We start from the raw sequence: 15022 nt of genomic DNA, 5'->3' as shown, positions 1-15022 counted from the left end.
CAGTCTGTGTCTTTTGGATGGAGCATTTAATCCATTTACATTTAAAGTAATTATCCATATGTGTGTTCCTATTACCATTTTCTTAAGTGTTTTGAGTTTGCTTTTGTAGTTCCTTTCCTTCTCTTGTGTTTCCCACTTAGAGAAGTTCCTTTAGCATTTATTGTAGAGCTGGTTTGGTGGTGCTGAATTCACTTAGCTTTTGCTTGTCTGTAAAGCTTTTGATTTCTCTGTTGAATCTGAAAGAGATCCTTGCTAGGTAGAGTAGTCTTGGTTTTAGGTTCTTCCCTTTCATCACTTTAAATATATTGTGCCACTCCCTTCTGGCTTGTAGAGATTCTGCTGAGAAATCAGCTGTTAACCTTATGAGAGTTCCCTTGCATGTTATTTGTCATTTTTCCCTTGTTGCTTTTAATAATTTTTCCCTGTCTTTAATTTTTGTTAGTTTGATTACTGTGTTTCTCGGTGTGTTTCTCCTTGGGTTTAGTCTACCTGGGACTTGGCACTTCCTGGATTTGGGTGGCTATTTCCTTTCCCATGTTAGGGAAGTTTTCAACTATAATCTCCTCAAATATTTTCTCGGGTCCTTTCTCTCTTCTCCTTCTAGGACCCCTCTAATGTGAATGTATTTGCGTTTAATATTGTCCCAGAGGTCTCTTAATATTGTTCCATAGCAATAAATTCCACCATTCTGTCCTCCAGGTCAGTTATCCGTTCTTCTGCCTCAGTTATTCTGCTATTGAATCCTTCTAGTGTATTTTTCATTTTAGTTATTGTATTGTTCATCTCTGTTTATTTGTTCTTTAATTCTTCTAGGTGTTTGTTAAACATTTCTTGCGATCTTTGCCTCCATTTTCTTTCTGAAGTCCTGGATCATCTTCACTATCATTATTCTGAATTCTTTTTCTGGAAGGTTGCCTATCTCCACGTCATTTAATTGTTTTTCTGGGTTTTATCTTGCTCCTTCGTCTGGTACATAGCTGTCTGCCTTTTCATTTTATCTGTCTTTCTGTGAATGTGGTTTTTGTTCCACAGGCTGCAGGACTGTAGTTCTTCTTGGTTCTACTGTTTACCCTCTGGTGGATGAGGCTATTTAAGAGCCTTGTGCAAGCTTTCTGATGGGAGGGACTGATGGTGGGTAGAGTTGGGTGTTGCTCTGGTGGGCTGAGCTCAGTAAAACTTCAATCTGCTTGTCTGCTGATGGGTAGGGCTGAGTTCCCTCCCTGTTGGTTGTTTGGCCTGAGGCAACCCAGCACAGGATGCTGCAGGCTCTTTGGTGGGGCTAATGGCAGACTCTGGGAGGGCTCATGCCAGGAGTATTTCCTGGAACTTCTGCTGCCAGTGTCCTTGTCCCCGTGGTGTGCCACAGCCATCCCCTGCCTCTGCAGGAGACCCTCCAACACTAGCAGGTAGGTCTGGTTCAGTCTCCTATGGGGTCACTGTTCCTTCTGCTGGGTCCCGATGTGCACACTACTTTGTGTGTGCCCTCCAAGAGTGGAGTCTCTGTTTCCCCCAGTCCTGTCGAAGTCCTGCAGTCAAATCCCACTAGGCTTCAAAGTCTGATTCTCTAGGAATTCCTTCTCCCATTCCCGGACCCACATTTGGGAAGCCTGACGTGGGACTGAGAACTGTCACTCCAGTGGGTGGACTTCTGTGGTATAGTTGTTCTCCAGTTTTGAGTCATCCACCCAGCCATTATGGGATTTGATTTTATTGTGATTGTGCCCCTTCTACGGTCTCACTGTGGCTTGCCTTTGTCTTTGGATGTGGGGTATCCTTTTTGGTGAGTTCCAGTGTCTTCCTGTTGGTGACTGTTCATCAGCTAGTTGTGATTCCGGTGCTTTCGCAAGATGGAATGAATACACATCCTTCTAGTCTGCCGTCTTGAACCAATCTCCTTATCTGCTTTTGATTTCGGTTTCCCTCTAAAGCTATTTACAGAATGACTGAAACTCAAGCCTTGTATATGATAAGCTTTAGCAATGTATTTCTTCTGTAGACAGTAGGATCAGTCTACTGATATTGAATTTACTAGTTAAGGACAGTACAAATAAAGTCAGACATACCACTTCATTCATTATTACTACTATGAAAGGTGATGGATAAATTATTTTTATACTGAAGTCCATACATATTCCCTCTGATCTCTATTACAGAGAATTGTGTTTCTCCAGATAAAGAAATGGATCAAATGGTGTAAAATTTCTCATAACATTGCAGTCAGAATTTCCATACATTTTAATGTAAAGTATGTACTGCATTTACTGGATATTCTGTACATACACAGATAAATGTAAATGTATACGAGTATATGCATGTAATTTTTTTCAGATAACCTCTTGAAGAAGCCAAGAGACTTAAGTTTACATTAGAGAGTCTAGTTTGTCGATGGCTGTATACTCCAAACGTAGAAACAGTGTCTGACATGTGGAACTTGTTTAGTGAACATTTGGCGAATTGATAATACAGGAGTTCACTTTTGTTAATCATGTATTCCATTGACTTTTATGTTAATAAACATCCCCAGGTCTACCTGGAGATAGTTGTTCTTCCCAGTCTGAGTTCAGGAAGGGGAGTGTTTCTTAAAAATACATCTTTCTGTGCCTTTAAGTTGCAGTTAGTCCTATAATCAATAAATGTTAGTAAGCTTAAGAACTTAAAATGAAGGACTTCCCTGGTGGCGCAATGGTTAAGAATCTGCCTGCCAGTGCAGGGGACATGGGTTTGAGCCCTGGTCTGGGAAGATCCCACATGCTGCAGAGCAACTAAGCCCGTGCGCCACAACTACTGAGCCTGCACTCTAGAGCCTGTGCACCACAACTACTGAGCCCGCACGACACAACTACTGAAGCCCGTGTGCCTAGAGCCTGTGCTCTACAGCAAGAGATGCCAGCGCAATGAGAAACTGGCGCACCACAACAAAGAGTAGCTCCTGTTCACCGCAACTAGAGTAAGCCCGCGTGCAGCAAAGAAGGTCCAATGCAGCCAAAAATAAATAAATAAATTTATTTTAAAAATTAAAAAAGAACTTAAAATGAGCAGCAAAAAATTTCTGGGTGGCTGTTAGCTCATTTGTGGTGTACATTGAGTCAGCAGGGGTTTATTAAGAGTTGTAAGCCTTCTGCCAAGTACTTCCCTAACACTCCATCAGTGGCCCTGTGAGTGGAGTGCCTGTTAAGGTTCTGAGATTTAAGGAAGGCAGATTGGTTCAGGCTGGGCCTAAAGAGATGCTATATGGTACCTGGATTCAGTTAATATGTAACCGAAATGTTGACTAAAGTCCACATTTAGATGTTTTATTCTTAGGGGTACTATTTTTAGGATATTTCCATATTCAAATTGATCTATAAAGATGTTAGAGAAGAGCATTGTGTTTTGGTTTTATAGACTTTTATAATTTGCTCAATTTGCAGTTGTTCTGCCTCTGCCATGGTTATATTACTGTTCTTAAAAAGTAGATGAGTTATCTAATTATTTCAGTGTTTACTTAACTTTTATTGTAAAGTCATTTATTACCAAGCATCTCTTTGAGGCAGAAGTATTCCTCTTCAGGAATGTAATGTTTTAAGGTGTTGAATTATCATAGGCACATACAGTGTACAGGTTTCTTGAAAGAGCCAGCTAGATGGGGAGGAACTGGCTTCTGAATAAGGCTTAAATAATAAGAAGATACCATTTATGTGATGAACAGTGTCCCAAGCATTCTTAGTTTTGCCACACTAATTAGAAGATTAGAGAGAGTGAAACCTACAGAATGTGAGATGTATCCATGCAGAGGAGTATATGTCCATCTATCTATCCAGGCAGCACCCGGATGGACACGAATTGAAATTGAACCATGACCTTAATATTGTTTTTGAATATCTGCTATGTTTTCAGCTTTGTTAGAGTTGCCATATCATCAAATGGGTGTCTTATATAAAGAGAAAATAGAGAAAAGTTTGAAATCAGCAGCCACTGTCAATCCCCTGTTTAAGTACCAAACCTCTTCCTATAGCAGTCATTTTGTCCTGCCATTTGATGACGCATACAGCTCATCTTTCAGTTCATTTGGTGAAATGAATACTTAAAGGATGATAGTTTTCAAGTTCGAAAGTTTAGTTTTTCCTGTTAACATAATGGGTGCTGCTTTTCCTTATTATTCACTGAGAGTTTCACTTTCTAGAGAACATAAGATAAATCTATCTTGTTGATGGTAAAGGTGTCCCAGTTATGTCTCTTCTTTATGAATTTTTACCTAATCATCAAAGACATAGAAGTTTTTACCGATTACTTCTATTATTATAAACTATTCCATACATTAGAGTTCATAATGTGCCTGTGAAAAATATTTTAGAACTTTTACTTCCTAATGCTTATAAACATTCTTATTCTTGCCTCTGGATTGTCAACTGCATAATGATCACTATTGCTTCCTGGAGATTCCTCTGGATAGGTAGATTTCCTTATAGAAGACAGATTTAAATGGATCACTTTTTTAGGCTGTAATTTGATCTCAGAAGCATAGGCTGTGGAGTCAGATGGACTCTACACAAGACTACATCTAACTCAGTTGTTTACTGATTGGGCTGTGGGAAAGTTACTTAACTTCATCTGTGAAATGGGGTGAATACTGACCATGTAAGGTTCTTAAGAGGATTAAAAGTGCTGCAGGGTACACTGCCAACTCAGCACATTGGCAGGGTTGCTAAGAAAATGTTTGTTCTCACAATGACAGTGGGTCAAAAGTGGCGTTTGACTTTTTTTTTTTTTACTGCTTTAACTGTTCCTTGAAATGGAATTTCAAGCATGTTATTGTCTCTATTCACAACAAGGGAAATGTCATTATACTGCACATCTTATATTAAAAGTCTATAGAGTACAGGATTGGCTTGCTTTAAGCCATTAGGAAAGAATAACATTTATTCTTTATATTGTTAGATATCTTAAAATATTTTCTATACAATCATAATAATAGATGTTTGAGTTTAATTATACTTTGCCCAATTTAACTTTGCAATTTTATTAAAGCATAATCAAAGCTCAAATATATGAAAGTATTAGGACATAAGTCATCTATCATTCAGTGGATTATAGTTATTTCAGGAATATTATCATCTCATACTGTTGGTATTAACAAAATTATCACCTCAAACAACAAGTAAATTATTTAAGCATAATAGTACATTTTTATAATTACACAATTTTCTTCAAAGACTATAATTATTTTAACAAAACAAGGAGCTATATTATAAATTCTTAATGAATTTTAAAGTATGAGAGCTATTTTTGTAAATTGATTATCTCAACCTGATAACTATAAAAAATTTAAAAAATTTTAAACAGCTGTGAACTCATGACCTTACTCTGTTCTTCCATAACTAGACAAGCAAAATTTCACTTCATTTTAGGTCATTGGCTTAGCATTTCACAATTAATTGATCCAAGAGAAGAAAGTATTTTTATTTCTAATAATTTTCATGCACATGAGCATGAAGCAGTACACCTTTGTCCTTTGTCCCTAGTAACTTTTATTTATTAATTTTGAATATCTCTAGTGTATCTAAACTGGTTTTGAAGATGATTTAGGACCATCTATGAAAATACTTTGGTTCCTTCAAAAAGCTTTTCTGTAAGTTAGCATGTATGTATTAGGTATTTGTGATCTTTTTATAGCAATTTTGCGTTTTCCTAGTCGAATATGTGAACTTTCTAACCATAACAACTATGGATTTTATAGACTTTAGTTATATATTTTTTCAATTATTAGTGTACTGTATATTGAAATTCTAAACCTTTATGGCCCACCTATAAGAGTGAGGAGTGGGCTTCCCTGGTGGTGCAGTGGTTGAGCGTCCGCCTGCCGATGCAGGGGACACGGGTTCATGCCCTGGTCCAGGAAGATCCCACATGCCGCGGAGCGGCTGGGCCCGTGAGCCATGGCCGCTGAGCCTGCGTGTCTGGAGCCTGTGCTCCGCAACGGGAGAGGCCACAACAGTGAGAGGCCCGTGTACCGCAAAAAAAAAAAAAAAGTGAGGAGTGTTTGCACTCTTTCTCCAGCTCTTGTGTTCCTTTTTAGAACCTGAACTCCCTATAGTAATCTCATTGGAAAAATGTTTTATTTAAAGATAGAGTAATATACTTTCTGCTCCTCGGTTTGTTTATCTGATAAATGTTTACTATGTGCAAAGTGTTAGACACTGTCAAGGTCACGATGTGGTAATAGAAGGCAAACTAATTAGGTAGAATAAAGGTAGATAAATAAACCTCATTAAGAGTTCTGAGGAGGATCTAAAATCCCAGGTAGGAATATCAGGGAAGACTACACAGAGGAGTAAATACAGAAGTCTGGAGAAGGCGAATACAGGCATACCTCATTTTATTGTGCTTTGCAGATATTGCATGTTTTACACATTGAAGGCGAGACAACCCTATGTCGAGTAAGTTTATCAGCATCATTTTTTTCCAACAGCAGTTGCTCACGTTGTGTCTCTTTGTCACATTTTTGTAATTCTTGCAATATTTCAAACTTTTCCATTATTATTGTATTCATCATAATGATCTGTGGTCAGTGATCTTTGATGTTATTATAAAAAGTTTATGACTTGTTGAAGGCTCAGATGTTGGTTAGCATTTTTTAGCAATAAAAAAATATTAAGGCATGTACATTTTTTTAGGCGTAATGCTGTTGCACACTTAATAGACTACAGTATAGTGTAAACATACTTTTATATTCACTGGGAAAACAAATTTGTGCAACTTGCTTTATTATGTTGATATTTGCTGTATTCAGGTAGACTGGATCCAAATCCACAATATCTTCAAGGAATGCCCATCCTTTTGCCATTTGGATGGGATGTTTGTGAGGGTAAAATGGGAAATTTTGGTCGCAAGCTAGATGTAAGAGGGTCTTGAAAGTCACAGTGAGTTTACTTTTTTTTTCTTAAAGGCAGATAAACCACTGAAAATTTTTGAGTAGACAATATAAATGGGATGGATTGGAAGGGAAAAGAGGTAGGCATTGGAAAGTTTGGTTTGGGGGGCTTTAGCATACATATCCTAGGTAAGAAGAAATTTGTTTTTCTAATAGGATTTGAGAGTTGTAAATAGGACCATCGTGGGAGACATTATGAAGGTTATACCCTGTCTGGATGTATCTTAAAATATTTTGGATTGAGGTATCCAACTCACAAAATCAAATAAATCTTCTCCCAGTTTGCAAGGCAAAAATTAATGGATACTCACTTTTAAGGATTCCTTCAATGATTTTCTCAAATGTCTGATGCCTACTACTATTTAGCCTGTGTGTGTGTGTTTCTGTGTGTTTTTAGTGATTGTAAATTTAGCTTTCACTCTGTTTCTCAGAGAATACAAATCCTGTCTTATCGCTTGAACCAAACTACTAATGTGTAGAATTTAGCAACAGATTGAACTTGTGTTGGGGATGTAGAAGGAATCATAAGAGGGAAAGAAGCGGTGGGGGGGTGTTGAAAAGGAAGTCAGAGGTAGGTTTTTAATTTAAGTGTAGATGTTTAGATAATCCTACTACCATATGTAGAGAGATGTAGTAGAAACTGATTTATGGGAGGGGAAGGTGAAGTTTGGGGTGGATTGGATTTGAAATGCAGAGAGTATCCATGTGATTATGTATAGGATGCATTTATGAATTTGATGTGAGTTTGGAAGAGATTCCAGTTGAAGATGGGTATAGCTTAAGAGAGGGGTGGAGCTGAAACTTTGAAAATTGGTGAAAGTAGAAAATATGGCTAAGACAGAACCTCTGAAAACACCTACCTACTTGTTAAGAGACGTCTAAAGGAAAGAAGAACAATCAGGTCTTTAGTGGGAAGAGCAATATAGTGCTAAGGAAGATGGGAAAGAGTTTTCAAGAAAAATAGAGACATTTAATGCTTAAAAAAGGTGTTTGGGGAGACTTCCTTGGCTGTCCAGTGGTTAAGACTTTGCTTTCCAGTGCAGGGGGTGCAGGTTCGATCCCTGGTTGGGGAGCTAAGATCCCATATGCCACGTGGCCAAAAAACCAAAACATAAAACAGAAGCAGTATTGTAACAAATTCAATAAAGACTTTTAAAAAAAATGGTCCACATCCAAAAAAAAAAATCTTTTTTTTTAAAAAAAAGGGTGTTTGGGTTAGGTGATCCATGGGTCCTTTGGAGAAAGCAGTTTTAAAAATAATTAATTCAGGACTTCCCTGGTGGCACAGTGGTTGAGAGTCCTCCTGCCGATGCAGGGGACACGGGTTCGAGCCCTGGCCTGGGAAGATCCCACATACCGTAGAGCAGCTGAGCCCGTGTGCCACAACTACTGAGCCTGTGCTCTAGAGCCAGTGAGCCACAACTACTGAAGCCCGTGTGCCTAGAGCCCGTGTGCCTAGAGCCCGTGCTCCACAACAAGAGAGGCCACCACAGTGAGAAGCCTGCGCACCACAACGAAGACCCAACACAGCCAAAAATTAACTAATTAATGTATAAAAATAAATAAATGGGGTTTTCTTTCAAAAAAAATAATTAATTCATTTTATTGATGTATAGTTGATTTACAACATTATATTGTACAACATAGTGATTCAGTATTTTATACATTATACTCCATTCGAATTTATCTTAAAATATTAGCTGTATTCCCTGTGCTGTACAATATATTCTTGTAGCTTGTTTATTTTATACATAATATTTGTGCCTCTTAATCCCCTACCCTTACCTTGCCCCTCCTCCCCCTTTCCCTCTCACCAGTGGTAACCACTAGTTTGTTCTCTGTATTTATAATTATGTTTCTGTTTTGTCATACTCATTTATATTCATTTGTTTTATTTTTTAGATTCCACATAGAAGTGATAATATACAATATTTATCTTTCTCTGTCTGACTTATTTCACTAAGCATAATACTCTCTAGGTCCATCCATGTTGTTACAAATGGCAGAATTTCATTCTTTTTTATGGCTGAATAGTATTCCATTGTGTGTGTGTGTGTGTGTGTGTGTGTGTGTGTGTGTGTGTGTGTGTGTGTGTACACATATATATATACACACATATATACCACATCTTCTTTATTCATTCATCTGTTGATGGACACTTAGGTTGCTTTCATACCTTGGCTATTATAAATAATGCTGCTATGAATATTGGGGTGCAGATATCTTTTCGAATTAGTGTTTTTATTTTCTTGGGATGTATACTCAGGATTGGAATTGCTGGGTCATATGGTAGTTCTAGTTTTAGTCTTTTGAGGAACCTTCATACTGTTTTCTGTAGTGGCTGCACCAATTTACACTCCCACTAACAGTGTACCAGGGTTCCTTTTTGTCCATATCCTCGCCAACATTTGTTATTTGTAGACTTTTTGGTGATAGCCATTCTGATACTGTGGTTTTGATTTACATTTGGAGAAGCAGTTTTTGTAGAGTAGTCAAGGAAGAAGCCAAGTTGTGTATATGTTTTCAATATTCCCCCTTTCATTTCCACTTTCTTGATTCTATTTTTAGCTGAAACTATGTTGAGCCACTGTCTTCGTGGAGTAATCTATAATGACTCAAAGCCACTCCCTGGGAGCATAGAATTCATCTTCTATAAATATAGTTTTAATATTCTTTTCTTTAAATGTGTTACCTAAGACTGTTTCAAATCAGATCTTATCCAGATGCTAATATTATTTCCTCAGATACACTAAGTGTGACTTTCTTTAAAATATCATCAGCAAACATACTTCCTAAATGCCTCACCCGTAGGACTTACATTTATTATAATTGGCATTACAGAGGGGTAAGTGAATTCCCTGTCATTGCCAGTTCTTCTTTTACTCTAAGTACACTGGTACTTTTAGAAAGGCCTACTGTTTTAATAAAGATCCTGTAGAAAGCTCTTTGGATTAGTAGGGCCACCTGCACATGAAATTTCTAGGTTAGAATCAGATACATAGCCACTTTTGTTTCCATCTGCAGAGAATAGTTGTAAGGGTATAAAAGACTCACCCTAAGTAGTAATAATGATTATAATTTTAAAGAACTGCAGTAGTTATTATTTGCATTTCATGTGCTAATTTCTGTATGTGTATTTTTTTCTTATCTTCACAATGACTCTTAGATGTAGGTATCATTACTCTCATATTATATATATGAGAGAACTGAGGCTCAGAACATTTAAATAAATTGTCTGAGCTTCTTGAGTGATTGAAGACAGAGCCAGGATTCAAATCAGCTCGTTCTGACTTTCAAAGACCATGTTCTCTACATGGCCCATGCAAATTAATGATGTAAATATTTGAAATTTGAGCTTTAACAACCTTGATGGCAACTACTTGGTCCAGTGGAGCCCAATTGGAACCCAATGCCTTATTACTTTCTTACCTTTTCCTTCCAACTAGGGATGAATAGTTTCATTTGCTTAAACATATCGCCATTCTCTACTGTTGATTGTCAGGCTCTCTTCTGTATATTTAATTCCCTTATTTATTTAATCTTCACATCAACTATTTGAAAGGTAGATGTATTTCCCCCTCAACGTTTTATTTTGAAACTTCAAACATATAGCATATGTTTATACTCACCACCTAGATTTAACCATTAACATTTTACTATACTTATTTTATTACATACCTATAATCTGTGCATCCATCATCAGTTCAATTTCTTTTTGATGCATTTAAAAGACATCACTGCAAATCCCCTAATTACTTCAGCATGTATATTATTGATTGTAGCTCAGTATTTATGTACAAGTCTTTTCTTTTGATGTAAAATTTACATTCAGTGAAATACACAAATCTTAAACACATATTTTCTGGATTTTGATAATCTCATATATGTACCTGTATAACCCAAATACTTATGAAGATATAAAACATTACTATTGGTAGGTGTCTCTCTCTACTCCCATTTTGTACCTGAGGAAACTGAAACACAGAGCAATTAAGTAATCTTCCCTAGGTCATACTAATAGAGGCAGAGCTGGAATTCAAGCAGTCTGGCTGCAGGGTTTGTGCTCTTAACCACACCACCATACTGCCTGTGGGTTATCCTCACATGTTCAGGTATCCTTTTACATTCATGTGTACAAATGTAATTTTGTTTTTAACATAAGTGTGTAGACACAGAAGTAGTATGCTTAGGATTAGTGAGTGTAGAAATGCTGTTCTAGAGATGCATTGGTTTCTTACAAGAGGTTTATGGCAAGAGAAACTAAGAGGGAAAGAAGTACCCTTCATCAAAATACTATGGTGAATCTCTGTGTAATAATTGTGTCTTAATTGCCATCCTTGATGAATGTTTCCACATATAAAGTAACAATATTTTAAAGACAACACTGAGGTTCAGAAAAATCCTAAAGTGCCACTTGAAACAGTTAAAGGTAAATAATGTTCAGGATAGTTTTGTATTAAGCATATTTTGACTCTGTTATAATTATTAGAAAATTGTTCATCTATGTGTGATATATGTAGTACCACTTGCCTTGATACCTCAGACTCCAAAATAATATAATTAAACCAACTTGGGATTTATAGTTGTGACACTTGTAAAGTTTTTAGCAAAGAAACTGAATGTAATTCTTTGGCCTTTCCAAATAAATTACATAAAAATATGAATAAAGATTGGAATAAATGATATAAACTTTCTTTGTTTGTAATACTTAGGTGTACCATCCTTATGAGAAGAAATTGTGTTATCTTTCCTGCATTGTGTTCATACCACAAGCCGTATCTTAAATTTGACCAGTTCCCTTTGTTCACTATTCAGTTATAAAAAAGCACTGTCATATGTATTTAAAAAAAAAACAAACCCTAAGTATTGCTCAAAAAGCAATTAAAAAACACATGTAGTTAACAGAACCTAGGCAGTCACTAGAGGGCAGAACAGTACTGTACTTTAGGCCTGATTTGACAGTTTAAAAAATTGCTGAACATGGGAAAATATTGATACACAATTGAATAGAAATTTCTTTGTGGTCTTATTGTCTTGCTGTGAAATCCACTCACATGCTTATTACACTTGTATCAAAGGAGCTTTTCTGACAATTACAGAAAATTGATTACAATTAAATCATTGCTACTATATGCAGTACCCTGAAATAGAATTGCAGTATAGACTTTAGGTACGCGACATCATGAGAGAACATGTTTGAGACAGGTTTACTAGTACTCAGATGTAAGAACTCATTGAAATGTGGAGCTTTTGATCTTTCAGCTGAAATTTGTTGAATCACCAAAACTTTGAAATTACAGTTGTAAAAGCAATGAACTAACTCTGGCTCCTTTTTAAAAATGTTAAAATTTTGTCAAGTGCCTGTTCACGTAATTTCCTTTGTGTTTGAAATTTTCTGTCATTCTGATATAGTTTTATTCTGCTTTATTTTTTTCTGATAGATTTTTTTTAAATAAATGAAGCTCTGAAGTAAAGTATCCTAAGAGAGTAACCTCAGCAGTTCATTGTCTGAACAGATAGAAAGTTTTATCTTGAATGTGTGGTTTGAACTTTATTTTATAAAAAACAGTTTGGATTTATATATGATTCATTTCTAATAGAGAACATAGGACATCAGAAAAGGCACTGGAGTTCGGAATCAGAAGATTTGGGGCCCCAATGATCATATTCTTGCTTGTGACCTTGGGCAAGTCACATTACCTCTCTGAAGTAACCAGTTTCTAAACTGAAGAATTAGAAAAATATTTCCTTATTTACAGCTGGGTTAATAGGAGAATCATGTTTGTATCTGTGTGTAGGTCTCCAAAGATGCTACCACATAAAGATGAATTTTAATAGATAAAGTTACAAGCTCAGAAAAACCTTAGAAATAACCTTGAAGTGGTCAGTTATATCATAAATTTAGTAACATGAATGCACCTATAATAGGAGTCAATAATACCAAAAATGTGGTTTCCAACCTAAAACCCAAGTTTGGATTGCTGACCTCTTCCCTGTCTCTGAGTGTCTCTCGTAACTCCTGACTCTTTGACTCCTCTCACTCTGTTCTGTCCTCTGTTTATTTCCATGTTCCCTCTCTCTGTGTTTCTCCTGACTGTCTTTGGTCTCTCTCTGTGTTTTTCTTGTCCCAGGCACCCTCAGGAAGACCCCAAGCCTCTAACGGTACCTGGTATCATCTCCAGCATGTTTGTAGATGTGGAGGAGTCACTGGGACATTGAGAAATACCAGAGGCGAATTGTTCTGCTGTAGTAAGTCAATCAGCATTTATTAAGTGACTACTGTTTACGGAGCACAGTTGATGGTGCTTTGGGCAAAGAAGAATGAGTTAGGGCATAGCTCAGAAGCAATAAACTTGTAAACACTTTTCAGTGGCTCTTGCAGGCTGGACACACATGCAAATGAAAACAACACCGAAGTACAAAGCCGACAAATAATTATATAAGTGAGTGTGTTGTATGTGTGCCAAAGAGGCCCAGAGTTAATGGAGTAGAGAAAAGCAGGTGGTATTAATCAGGTTTCCTGCATGAGTTTAAAATTAGGTTTTGAAGTATTATTGGAAGAAAGATGAGGAAAAAGAGGGTGGAAGTGAGTAATTTCTCACTTGGCAAGCCTGTTTGCTTGCTTGCGAACGAGCCCCTGATGGGAGGGCAGTGAAATGAGAATGCTGTGTTTCAGCCTACCAGCAGCTAACTTTCCTTAAACTTCCAGTCCTAGAGGAAGTCAAGTTATGAAAAGAAGTACAGCCAAATTGAGAATTTCCATAAACATACTTGGTATCTGTTGCCAGTTTTAGAATTTATAGAGTTTAACAGTAAATTGTGATTATGAAGTAATAATGAGGTACTGTGACATAAAGTTAATACAGACTGTCAATATTAGAATATGATCTAGGGTTGCATTATAAATGCTAAGATGAATTAAAATAGTAAACTTCAGTATAACAAGTCAGTTTTGTGTTTATGTTGGAAATTTATCTGTGCTGTTGTATTTTAGATAGTCCTACCTACGGGCGCACCATGGTTTTCAGAGTTGGATATGGTTTGAATTCTACCGCTGCTAGCTATGTAATGTTGGGCAATCTACGTAACAGACATCTCAGTTTCCTCCTATGTAAAATGAAAATGTTTACCTCAGAGAGTTGCTCTGTGAATTAAAAGAGATAATTTTATAAAGTCCTGAGTGTGTGCTAGGTACTTGTTACTTGCAGATACTTAAAACGTACCTTTAAAATAGTTTGTTAAATATAGTGTTATTTCTGAGAGCTTTTTAAAAATAGAAGTAAACCTCATAGTATTTAGAAAATGCTATATATACAAGGAGTATTTATAACATGTGAATAAGATACAAAGAATAACATTAACATGAATAACTGAGTACCTACCACTAACTTAGGAAATAGAGCTATGCCTGGCCCAGATTCCATCACCTCTCTTTAACTACCACCACAATCCTGAATGTTGAGTTTATTAATTCCATGTTTTCCTTTATAGTTTTTCCCCACGTTTTATGTATCCCCTACATTAAGTTTTGCTTGTTTTTGAATTTTATATAAATATTAATACTATATGTTTTCTTTTGCAACACCTATTTTGCCACTCAGCATGTTTGAGAGATTCATCCTTTCTTATACCTGTAATTCATTTATGATCACAGTTGTATTTCATTGTATGAAAATACCACAATTTATTTATCCACTTTCTTTGGATGGCTATTTAGATTGTCTCCAGTTTTTGTTATGGGAGATAAAACTGCAAAGGAAAAAGTCTTGAGAGTCCTATTCATGCCTCTTTATGCACTCTAGGATATATGTTCATGGGTAGAAGTGCTACGTCAACCCAACCTCAAACTCTGTAGGATCATGGCAAATGGATTTACATAGAACTTGTTACATCTTAATCCTCCCTCTAGCTGAGTATAAGTGTTCTCATTCTATATCTCTTATATAGTTCTTTAAAATGACTAGATTTTTAAAAAAATAATTTTGTAAATTGCCTGTAACACCATTTTAGCAATAATCCTGATGACCTTTTAAAAATTAGTTTCATCCTTTGCAGCAGCTGCTTGTATTTCTTAGTTTTCCAGTTGTCACTCACACCTTTTCTCAAACCCAG

At 36.5% G+C, this 15022-nt stretch overlaps 1 protein-coding gene across 7 annotated transcripts in view; it reads left to right on the top strand.

Moving 5' to 3' along the window:
- The window catches only part of BBX (BBX high mobility group box domain containing), a 282397-nt gene that overhangs the window by 127385 nt on the left and 139990 nt on the right, over nucleotides 1-15022 (top strand). For 2 of the 7 annotated variants that reach the window (XM_033855864.2, XM_033855863.2), the window contains one exon: nucleotides 13042-13159. The exons of the other annotated variants lie outside the window; for them this stretch is intronic. The gene's annotated coding sequence lies outside the window, so the exon portion shown is untranslated. The remainder of the gene's footprint in view (nucleotides 1-13041; nucleotides 13160-15022) is intronic. 7 annotated transcript variants of the gene reach the window in all.

The sequence above is a fragment of the Tursiops truncatus genome, chromosome 4 (assembly GCF_011762595.2).
Source record: "Tursiops truncatus isolate mTurTru1 chromosome 4, mTurTru1.mat.Y, whole genome shotgun sequence".
NCBI lineage: Eukaryota > Metazoa > Chordata > Mammalia > Artiodactyla > Delphinidae > Tursiops > Tursiops truncatus.
Note: the sequence above shows the minus strand (reverse complement) of the source record. Positions and strands in the feature narration are given on the sequence as shown.